The following is a 10,669-nucleotide window of genomic DNA, read 5'->3' on the forward strand; positions in this document are numbered from 1 at the left end:
GACAATACTAAGCTAAGCAGGGCAATAACTTCTCTGCAGGATGTGGAAACCTTGCAAGAAGATCTGAACAAATTAATGGGGTGGGCAACTACATGGCAAATGAGGTTCAATGTAGAAAAATGTAAAATAATGCATTTGGTTGGCAAAAATATGAATGCAATCTATACACTGGGGGGAGAACCTCTGGGGGAATCTAGGATGGAAAAGGACCTGGGGGTCCTAGTAGATGATAGGCTCAGCAATGGTATGCAATGCCAAGCTGCTGCTAACAAAGCAAACAGAATATTGGCATGCATTAAAAAGAGATCAACTCCAGAGATAAAACAATAATTCTCCCAGTCTACAAGACTCTGGTCTGGCCGCACCTAGAGTATGCTGTCCAGTTCTGGGCACCAGTCCTCAGGAAGGATGTACTGGAAATGGAGCGAGTACAAAGAAGGCCAACAAAGCTAATAAAGGGTCTGGAGGATCTTAGTTATGAGGATAGGTTGCGAGCACTGAAATTATTCTCTCTGGAGAAGAGACGCTTGAGAGGGGATATGATTTCAATATACAAATACCATACTGGTGACCCTACAATAGAAATAAAACTTTTTCGCAGAAGAGAGTTTAACAAGACTCGTGGCCACTCATTAAAATTAGAAGAAAAGAGGTTTAACCTTAAACTACGTAGAGGATTCTTTACTGTAAGAGCGGCAAGGATGTGGAATTCCCTTCCACAGGCGGTGGTCTCAGCGGGGAGCATCGATAGCTTCAAGAAACTATTAGATAAGCACCTGAATGACCACAACATACAGGGATATACAATGTAATACTGACACATAATCACACATAGGTTGGACTTGATGGACTTGTGTCTTTTTTCAACCTCACCTTCTATGTAACTATGTAACTATAAAGTGAGACATCCTTCACCAAGAAAGCGGCACCCAACAGTGCTGGATATAAGATCTGCTTACCTGATGTAATTGACTTCTTTTATTACAAAGAAAGTCATAAATCGCTTGTGCAGGATAGTGCCTGCTCACATGGATAAACTGGAGATGAATAGGAAGGCTTCCTCCCAGGGTGGTTAGACATGGGATATATAAAAGACAATAGAGATGCCCATAGCGTAATTCAATTTATTAAAAAAAGTAAAAGCATAAAACAAAGCCAAAAGGCTGCTTACATTTGCTGGTGCCTACCCGGCACTGGGGCTGCTAGCTCGTCAGTAGTAGCGCTGTGCATGGATGCCGTGTATCCACCTCCATCGTTGGCGAGCGTTCCACCCGTCGGTAGCAACAACCAGGAGAGCCGGATATGATGTGGGATAATGTGACCAGGTACCGCTCCGACGTACATTTCCTACACAGCGGATAGAAAAATAATTCTGTCTTTAATCCAAAAAAGGGCAGAAATCATTATATAGAAGTATTTAGGAATATGGTACAAGATGAAGTTTGACAACTAGAAGTAAAAAAACAGCAAAATAACCAGTCTATTTGGCAAGGAATCAAATCATTGGAAGATAACAGACAGATAGTGGTCAGACCAGCAGATAAGGGGGGGCGGGCTGGTAGTACTAACTAAAGATCATTACAATAAAGAAATACAAATATTGCTGGATAAAACTGACACTTACAAAAAATTGAGCATTGATCCCACACCACGGTTAGAAATTGAACTAACAAGATGGGTAGAAAAAGGACTACTAAAGAAAATACTTGATCAAAAAGAAGTGGACTATCTTATTCTACATGCACCCAAAATTCCAGTGCTTCCTTCAGGATGCACTGCTATTGTGGGCCCCCCGGGGGCACGCACCACAGCAATCGGGGATGGCGCTTGTCCCTCGGACATAGCGCATCCCTGATCAGGGTAAACAGCCAAAGAAATTGGCTGTTTACCATGTGATCGGCTGTGTCCAATAACAGCCGGTCACATGTATAAACATTGTAGCGCCGATTGGATATGGCGAGTGTCCCTTGGACATAGCCCCATCCCGATCAGGGTAGACCGCCAATGAAATGGCTGTTTACCCATGTGATTGGCTTTGTCCAATCACAGCCGGTCACAAGTATAAACATTGTAGCGGTTTCCAGGGATCTCTGATCGTGTGAGGCGAGAGAAGGAGAGATTTGATCAGTGAATGAAACACCTTTTTTTTACACATCTACTGTCTGCACAACACGCACCCCCACCAATAAAGAGAACCTGTCACAGCCCATCAGAACCTGTCACAGCCCATCAGGATCTGTCACAGCCCATCAGAACCTGTCACAGTCCATCAGAACCTGTCACAGTCCATCAGAACCTGTCACAGCCCATCTGGATCTGTCACAGGCCATCAGAACCTGTCACAGCCCATCTGGATCAGTCACAGGCCATCAGAACCTGTCACAGCCCATCAGAACCTGTCACAGCCCATCTGGATCTGTCACAGTCCACTATCAGCACCGCCATCGGTACTGTCATCAGCGCAGCCACCACCATCAGCAACGACATCGGTACCATCTGGATCTGACAGCCCATCTGTCACACAGGCCACCATCAGTACCACTAATGGTACCGCTATTAGTACCGCCATCAGTACTGCCATCGGTACCATCTGGATCTGACAACCCATCTGTCATAGCCCATCTGTCACACAGGCTCGCCATCACTACCGTCGCACAGTCCCGCCATAAGTACCGTTACACAGGCCATCAGTAACCTGTCAGTACCATCACACAAGCCCGCCATCAGTGAGCCGTCAGTAGCACCACCAGTTCCGTCAAACAGGCCCGCCAAAAGTACCACCTTCATGTCCCAAAGAGTTTACACAGCTGAGGAGGCATATAACATGCTTACCATGTCGGAAGATGAGAGCAGCGGGGATGTCAGGAAAGATCTCCTCCACTGGTAATATCGATCATTTGGCATGCAGTACTGAGGTCCACCAGCAGGTGTCTCCTGGCAGTTTGGAGCTGTCAGAAGAGCTTTTTCCTGCTGGTATTCTGTCACCTTTGGGCCTCAGTACTGGCGTCCACCAGCGGAGGAATCCTGGCAGTATGGAGCAGGTATTCCCCTCTGCAGACAGGTGTCACCTGACCTTAATTAGCAGAGCTGCAGTATAAATACCCGGCAAGTGCACACTCATGTTGCTCTGGTATTGTCCTTGAGCCCTGACCTGCAGCCTGTTACTCAAATCCTGAAACCTGAAACCTGAAACCTGAAACCTGATTCCTGAACCTGAAGCCTGATTCCTGGAACCTGTTGATCCTGTTTCCTGTCTGTTACCTGAACCCTGGGCCCTGAGCATTGTACCTGACCCGTCCCTTCTGTGATCCATCCATCCTCTCTTGTCCTGTTTGTTTCCCTTCCCAGCTACTGATCTCCTGTTTATGACCCTGGCCTGGCTTGACTATGATTCTGGTACTCCCTTTTGCTACATATGCTGGTTGTGTATTATCACTGTTTGGTTGTTTGGGTTGTTCACTTTGTATTGGTGATGTGTTCACATGTATATGCATTTACCCTAATAAACTTACCTTCACCTATTTATGTCTGGTTCACTCTGTTGCAGTCCACACAGTTCTGGTCTTATCTGGTATATGACAGAATACCAGGGCCATCCCTGACCAGAAGTGGCTGCACAGGGGAACCATTTTGATTCAGTTTGGTTGCAAACATGAATGCTGATGAGGTTATCTATTTTTCTCTGCTGGCATCTGAAAGCGGTGATTATTGCCGCCAGGCTCTGAAAGGATGGTCTAGTGACCAATTGTTTGCAACTATACGTTTGGCTCACTCCCTGGTCGATCAGGGTTATATGTTGTTTTGGGAGGTGCAGCCTTTGATCAAGATCTGTACTGAGCTGGCCCTGCCCTGTATTCAAGAGGGCCGTGATGATTTCACTCCTCCTTTTGACATGAATCAGGTTGTCTCCCTAGTGTGGCTTTTTGAAGATGATCCTGCCGATTTTTGTGAGCACCCAACCTGCCTCCGCACCAGCTAATCCAATCCAGTCTGACGTCCCAGTGCTTGCTACCCAGTCTGACGTCCCAGTGCTTGCTACCCAGTCTGACGTCCCAGTGCCTGTTATCCAGTCCGATGTCCTGAAGTCCACTTTCCAGCCTGAAGCGCCAGTGTTCCAGCTTTAAGCGCCAGTGTTCCAGCCTGAAGCGCCAGTGTTCCAGCCGGAGGGGCCAGTGTTCCAGCAGGAGGGGCCAGTGTTCCAGCCGGAGGTGCCAGTGCCTACTTTCCAGCTTGATGAGCCCGCTCTCCAGCCTGATGAGCCCGCTCTCCAGCCTGATGAGCCCGCTTTCCAGTCTGATGAGCCCGCCTTCTAGCCTGATGTTCCCACTTCCCAGCCTGATGTGCCCGCTTCCCAGTGTGATGTGCATGCCTTTCAGTCTGATGTGCCCGCCTTTCAGCCTGATGTGCCCGCCTTTCAGCTTGATGAGCCCATTCTCCAGCCTGATGAGCCCGCTTTCCAGCCTGATGAGCCCGCTTTCCAGCCTGATGTGCCCACTCTCCAGCCTGATGTGCCACTGTTTGCTGTCCTCCCTGATGACCCGGAGCTTGCTGCCCAGCCTGATGACCCAGAGCTTGCTGCCCAGCCTGACGTCCCAGTGCTTGCTACCCAGTCTGACGTCCCAGTGCCTGCTACCCAGCCTGACGTCCCAGTGCCTGTTATCCAGTCCGATGTCCTGAAGTCGCTTTCCAGCCTGAAGCGCCAGTGTTCCAGCCTGAAGCGCCAGCGTTCCAGCCGGAGGGGCCAGTGTCCCAGCCAGAGGGGCCAGTGTTCCAGCCAGAGGTGCCAGTGCCTACTTTCCAGCTTGATGAGCCCGCTCTCCAGCCTGATGTGCCCGCTCTCCAGCCTGATGAGCCCGCTTTCCAGTCTGATGAGCCCGCCTTCTAGCCTGATGTGCCCGCTTCCCAGCCTGATGTGCCCGCTTCCCAGCATGATGTGCATGCCTTTCAGCCTTATGTGCCTGCCTTTCAGCCTGATGTGCCCACCTTTCAGCTTGATGAGCCCGCTCTCCAGCCTGATGTGCCCGCTCTCCAGCCTGATGTGCCCGCTCTCCAGCCTGATGTGCCCGCTCTCCAGCCTGATGAGCCCGCTTTCCAGCCTGATGTGCCGCTGTCTGCTGTCCACCCTGATGACCCGGAGCTTGCTGCCCAGCCTGATGACCCGGAGCTTGCTGCCCAGCCTGACGTCCCAGTGCTTGCTACCCAGTCTGACGTCCCAGTGCTTGCTACCCATTCTGACGTCCCCCCAGTGCCTGTTATCCAGTTTGATGTCCTGAAGTCCGCTTTCCAGCCTGAAGCGCCAGTGTTCCAGCCTGAAGCGCCAGTGTTCCAGCCGGAGGGGCCAGTGTTCCAGCCGGAGGGGCCAGTGTTCCAGCCAGAGGGGCCAGTGTTCCAGCCGGAGGTGCCAGTGCCTACTTTCCAGCTTGATGAGCCCGCTCTCCAGCCTGACATGCCCGCTCTCCAGCCTGATGAGCCCGCTTTCCAGCCTGATGAGCCTGCCTTCCAGCCTGATGTGCCCGCTTCCCAGCCTGATGTGCCTGCCTTTCAGCCTGATGTGCCCGCCTTTCAGCTTGATGAGCCTGTTCTCCAGCCTGATGTGCCCGCTCTCCAGCCTGATGAGCCCGCTTTCCAGCCTGATGTGCCACTGTCTGCTGTCCAGCCTGATGACCCGGAGCTTGCTGCCCAGCCTGATGACCCAGAGCTTGCTGCCCAGCCTGTGCCCATGCCCGCTGCCCAGGTTGATGTGCCTGTGCCTCTGCCCACTGCCCAGCTTGAAGTGTCCGTGCCTGCTGCCCAGCTTAAGTGTCCATGCCTGCTGCCCAGCTTGAAGTGCCCATGCCTGCTGCCCAGCTTTAAGTGCCCGTGCCTGCTGCCCAGCTTTAAGTGCCCGTGCCTGCTGCCCAGCCTGATGTGCCTGCTGCCCAGCTTGAAGTGCCTGTACCTGCTGCCCCACTTGATGTGCCTGCTGCCCAGCTTGAAGTGCCTGTGCCTGCTGCCCAGCTTGATGTGCCTGTGCCTGCTGCCCAGCCTGATGTGCCTGCTGCCCAGCTTGAAGTGTCTGTGCCTGCTGCCCAGCTTGAAGTGCCCGTGCCTGCTGCCCAGCTTGAAGTGCCTGCTGCCCAGCTTGAAGTGCCCATACCTGCTGCCCAGCTTGAAGTGCCCATGCCTGCTGCCCACGCTGATGTACCTGCTGCCCAGCTTGAGGTGCCCGTGCCTGCTGCCCAGCTTGAAATGCCCGCGCCTGCTGCCCAGCCTGATGTGCCTGCTGCCCAGCTTGAAGTGTCCGTGCCTGCTGCCCAGCTTGAAGTGTCCGTGCCTGCTGCCCAGCTTGAAGTGCCCATGCCTGCTGCCCAGCTTGAAGTGCCCATGCCTGCTGCCCAGCCTGATGTGCCTGCTGCCCAGCTTTAAGTGCCCGTGCCTGCTGCCCAGCTTTAAGTGCCCGTGCCTGCTGCCCAGCCTGATGTGCCTGCTGCCCAGCTTGAAATGCCCGCGCCTGCTGCCCAGCCTGATGTGCCTGCTGCCCAGCTTGAAGTGCCCATGCCTGCTGCCCAGCCTGATGTGCCTGCTGCCCAGCTTGAAGTGCCTGTGCCTGCTGCCCCGCTTGATGTGCCTGCTGCTCAGCTTGAAGTGCCCGTGCCTGCTGCCCAGCCTGATGTGCCTGCTGCCCAGCTTGAAGTGCCCGTGCCTGCTGCCCAGCTTGAAGTGCCCATGCCTGCTGCCCAGCTTGAAGTGCCCATGCCTGCTGCCCAGCCTGATGTGCCTGCTGCCTAGCTTGAAGTGCCCGTGCCTGCTGCCCAGACTGATGTGCCTGTTGCCCAGCTTGAAGTGCCTGTGCCTGCTGCCCAGCTTGAAGTGCCCGTGCCTGCTGCCCAGCTTGAAGTGCCTGTGCCTGCTTCCCAGCTTGAAGTGCTCCTGTCCACTGCCCAGCTTGAAGTGTACCTGTCCGCTGCCCAGCCTGGTGTGTTCCTGTCCGCTGCCCAGCCTGGTGTGTTCCTGTCCGCTGCCCCGCCTGGTGTGTTCCTGTCCGCTGCCCAGCCTGGTGTGTTCCTGCCCACTGCCCAGCCTGATGTGTTCCTGTCCACTACCCAGCCTGATGTGCCACTGCTTGCTGCTCAGCTTGAGGTGACCGCTGCCCGGCTGGACACCATGGACTTTCCCCAGCAACGGCTAGTTGGAGCGTCCGGAGGTCGCTCCTTCGAGGGGGGGTACTGTCAGGAAAGATCTCCTCCATTGGTATTATCGATCATTTGGCGTGCAGTACTGAGGTCCACCAGCAGGTGTCTCCTGGCAGTTTGGAGCTGTCAGAAGAGCTTTTTCCTGCTGGTATTCTGTCACCTTTGGGCCGTAGTACTGGTGTTCACCAGCGGAGGAATCCTGGCATTATGGAGCAGGTATTCCCCTCTGCAGACAGGTGTCACCTGACCTTAATTAACAGAGCTGCAGTATAAATACCCAGCAAGTGCACACCCATGTTGCCCTGGTATTGTCCTTGAGCCCTGACCTGCAGCCTGCATCCTGTTACTCTGATCCTGAAACCTGATTCCTGAACCTGAAGCCTGATTCCTGGAACCTGTTGATCCTGTTTCCTATCTGTTACCTGGACGCTGAGCCTTGTACCTGACCCGTCCCTCCTGTGATCCATCCATCCATCCTCTCTTGTCCTGTTTGTTTCCCTTCCCAGCTACTGATCTCCTGTTTATGACTAGGGATGAGCTTCGAGTTTGAGTCGAACTCATGTTCGACTCGAACATCGGCTGTTTGCAAGTTCGCCGAAAAGCGAACAATTTGGGGTGTTCGCGGCAAATTTGAATGCCGCGGAACACCCTTTAAAAGTCTATGAGAGAAATCAAAAGTGCTTATTTTAAAGGCTTATATTCATGGTATTGACATAAAAAGTGTTTGGGGACCTGGGTCCTGCCCCAGGGGACATGGATCAATGCAAAAAAAGTTTTAAAAACTTCAGTTTTTTCGGGAGCAGTGATTTTAATAATGCTTAAAGCGAAACAATAAAAGTGTAATATCCCTTTAAATTTCATATCTGGGGGGTGTCTATAGTATGCCTGTAAAGGGGCGCATGTTTCCCGTGTTTAGAACAGTCTGACAGCAAAATGACATTTTAAATGAAAAAAAGTCATTTAAACTACTCGCGGCTATTAATGAAATGCCGGTCCGACAATACACATAAAAGTTCATTGATAAAAATAGCATGGGAATTCCCCACAGGGGAACCCCGAAACAAAAAAAATGACGTGGGGGGTCCCCCTAAATTCCATACCAGGCCCTTCAGGTCTGGTATGGTTATTAAGGGGAACCCCGCACCAAATTTTTTTAAAAAAAGGCGTGGGGTCCCCCCACAAATCAATACCAGACCCTTATCCGAGCACGCAACCTGACAGGCCGCAGGAAAAGAGGGGGGACGAGAGAGCGCCCCCCCTCCTGAACCGTACCAGGCCACATGCCCTCAATATTGGGAGGGTGCTTTGGGGTAGCCCCCCAAAACACCTTATCCCCATGTTGATGAGGACAAGGGCCTCATCCCCACAACCCTGACCGGTGGTTGTGGGGGTCTGCGGACGGGGGGTTTATCGCAATCTGGAAGCCCCATTTAACAAGGGGACCCCCAGATCCCGGCCCTCCCCCCTGTGTGAAACGGTAAGGGCCTACCATTTCACTAAAAAAGTGTCAAAAATGTTAAAAATGACAAGAGACAGTTTTTGACAATTCCTTTATTTAAATGCCTTCTTTCTTCTTTCTTCTATCTTCTTTCTTCTTTCTTCTATCTTCCTTCAGTTTCTTCCTCCATCTTCTTCTTCTTCTGGTTCTTCTGGTTCTTCCTCCGGTGTTCTCGTCTGGCATCTTCCTCCGAGGCATCGGCGTCTTCTTCCCTTCTTATGCGGGCCGCTCTGCATCCATGATGGCATGGAGGGAGGCTCCCGCTGTGTGACGCTTCTCTCTTCATCTTCTTCTCTTCATCTTCTACTCTTCATCTTCTTTTCGGGCCGCTCTGCATCCATGATGATATGGAGGGAGGCTCCCGCTATGTGACGCTTCTCTCTTCATCTTCTTTTTGGGCTGCTCCGCATCCATGATGGCATGGAGGGAGGCTCCTGCTGTGTGACGCTTCTCCTCTTCTGACGGTTCTTAAATAATGGGGGGGGCGGGGCCACCCGGTGACCCCGCCCCCCTCTGACGCACGGGGACTTGACAGGACTTCCCTGTGGCATTCCCCGTGACGCCACAGGGAAGTCCCGCCATTTTTGACAGTTTTTTGTGAAATGGTAGGGGTACCATTTGTTAAAGGGGGCTTCCAGATTCCGATAAGCCCCCTGCCTGCAGACCTCCACAACCACCGGCCAGGGTTGTGGGGATGAGGCCCATGTCCTCATCAACATGGGGACAAGGTGTTTTGGGGGCTACCCCAAAGCACTCTCCCAATGTTGAGGGCATTTGGCCTGGTATGGTTCAGGAGGGGGGGCGCTCTCTCGTCACCCCTCTTTTCCTGCGGCCTGCCAGGTTGCGTGCTCGGATAGGGGTCTGGTATGGATTTTAAGGGGGACCCCACGCCATTTTTAAAAAAAATTTTGATGTGGGGTTCCCCTTAAAATCGTCTGGTATAGATTTTGAGGGGGACCCCACACCATTTTTTTTTTTATTTTGCCCGGGGTTCCCCTTAATATCCATACCAGACCTGAAGGGTCTGGTATGGAATTTAGGGGGACCCCCCCACATCATTTTTTAAAAATTTTGGTTCGGGGTTCCCCTGTGGGGAATTCCCATGCCGTTTTTTATCAATGAACTTTTATGTGTATTGTCGGACTGGCAATTCATTAATAGCCGCGAGTAGTTTTAAATTACTTTTTTCCTTTGAAATGTCATTTTGCTGTCAGACTGTTCTAAACACGGGAAACATGCGCCCCTTTACAGGCATACTATAAACACCCCCCAGGTACGAAATGTAAAGGCATATTACACTTTTATTTGTTTCACTTTAAGCATTATTAAAATCACTGCTCCCGAAAAAACGACCGTTTTTAAAACTTTTTTTTGCATGGATCCTTGCCCCCTGGGGCAGGACCCAGGTCCCCAAACACTTTTTATGACAATAACTTGCATATAAGCCTTTAAAATTAGCACTTTTGATTATTCATGTTCGTGTCCCATAGACTTTAACGGTGTTCGCATGTTCGAACAAATTTTTTGCCTGTTCACAAGTTCTGGTGCAAACCAAACGGGGGTGTTCGGCTCATCCCTATTTATGACCCTGGCCTGGCTTGACTACGATTCTGGTACTCCCTTTTGCTACATATGCTGGTTGTGTATTATCACTGTTTGGTTGTTTGGGTTGTTCACTCTGTATTGGTGGTGTGTTCACATGTATATGCCTTTACCTTAATAAACTTACCTTCACCTATTTATGTCTGGTTCACTCTGTTGCAGTCCACACAGTTCTGGTCTTATCTGGTATATGACAGGGGAGCTCTCATTATCCGATTCTGGTTCGGAATACGAGCCAGTGGAGGGTAGTGGATTGGAGTCCGAGTCAGCGGAGGAAACCGCCCCTCCTAAAAGAGTAAGGAGATCAGGACCAAGATCAGAACACCTGCCTACCACCAGCAGCGCCAGACCCCAAGAAGAGGAGCCCAGTACAAGTACTGGAATTGCACATCCAGCC

Source organism: Aquarana catesbeiana, linkage group LG05 (assembly GCF_042186555.1).
Source record: "Aquarana catesbeiana isolate 2022-GZ linkage group LG05, ASM4218655v1, whole genome shotgun sequence".
Taxonomy (NCBI): Eukaryota; Metazoa; Chordata; class Amphibia; order Anura; family Ranidae; genus Aquarana; species Aquarana catesbeiana.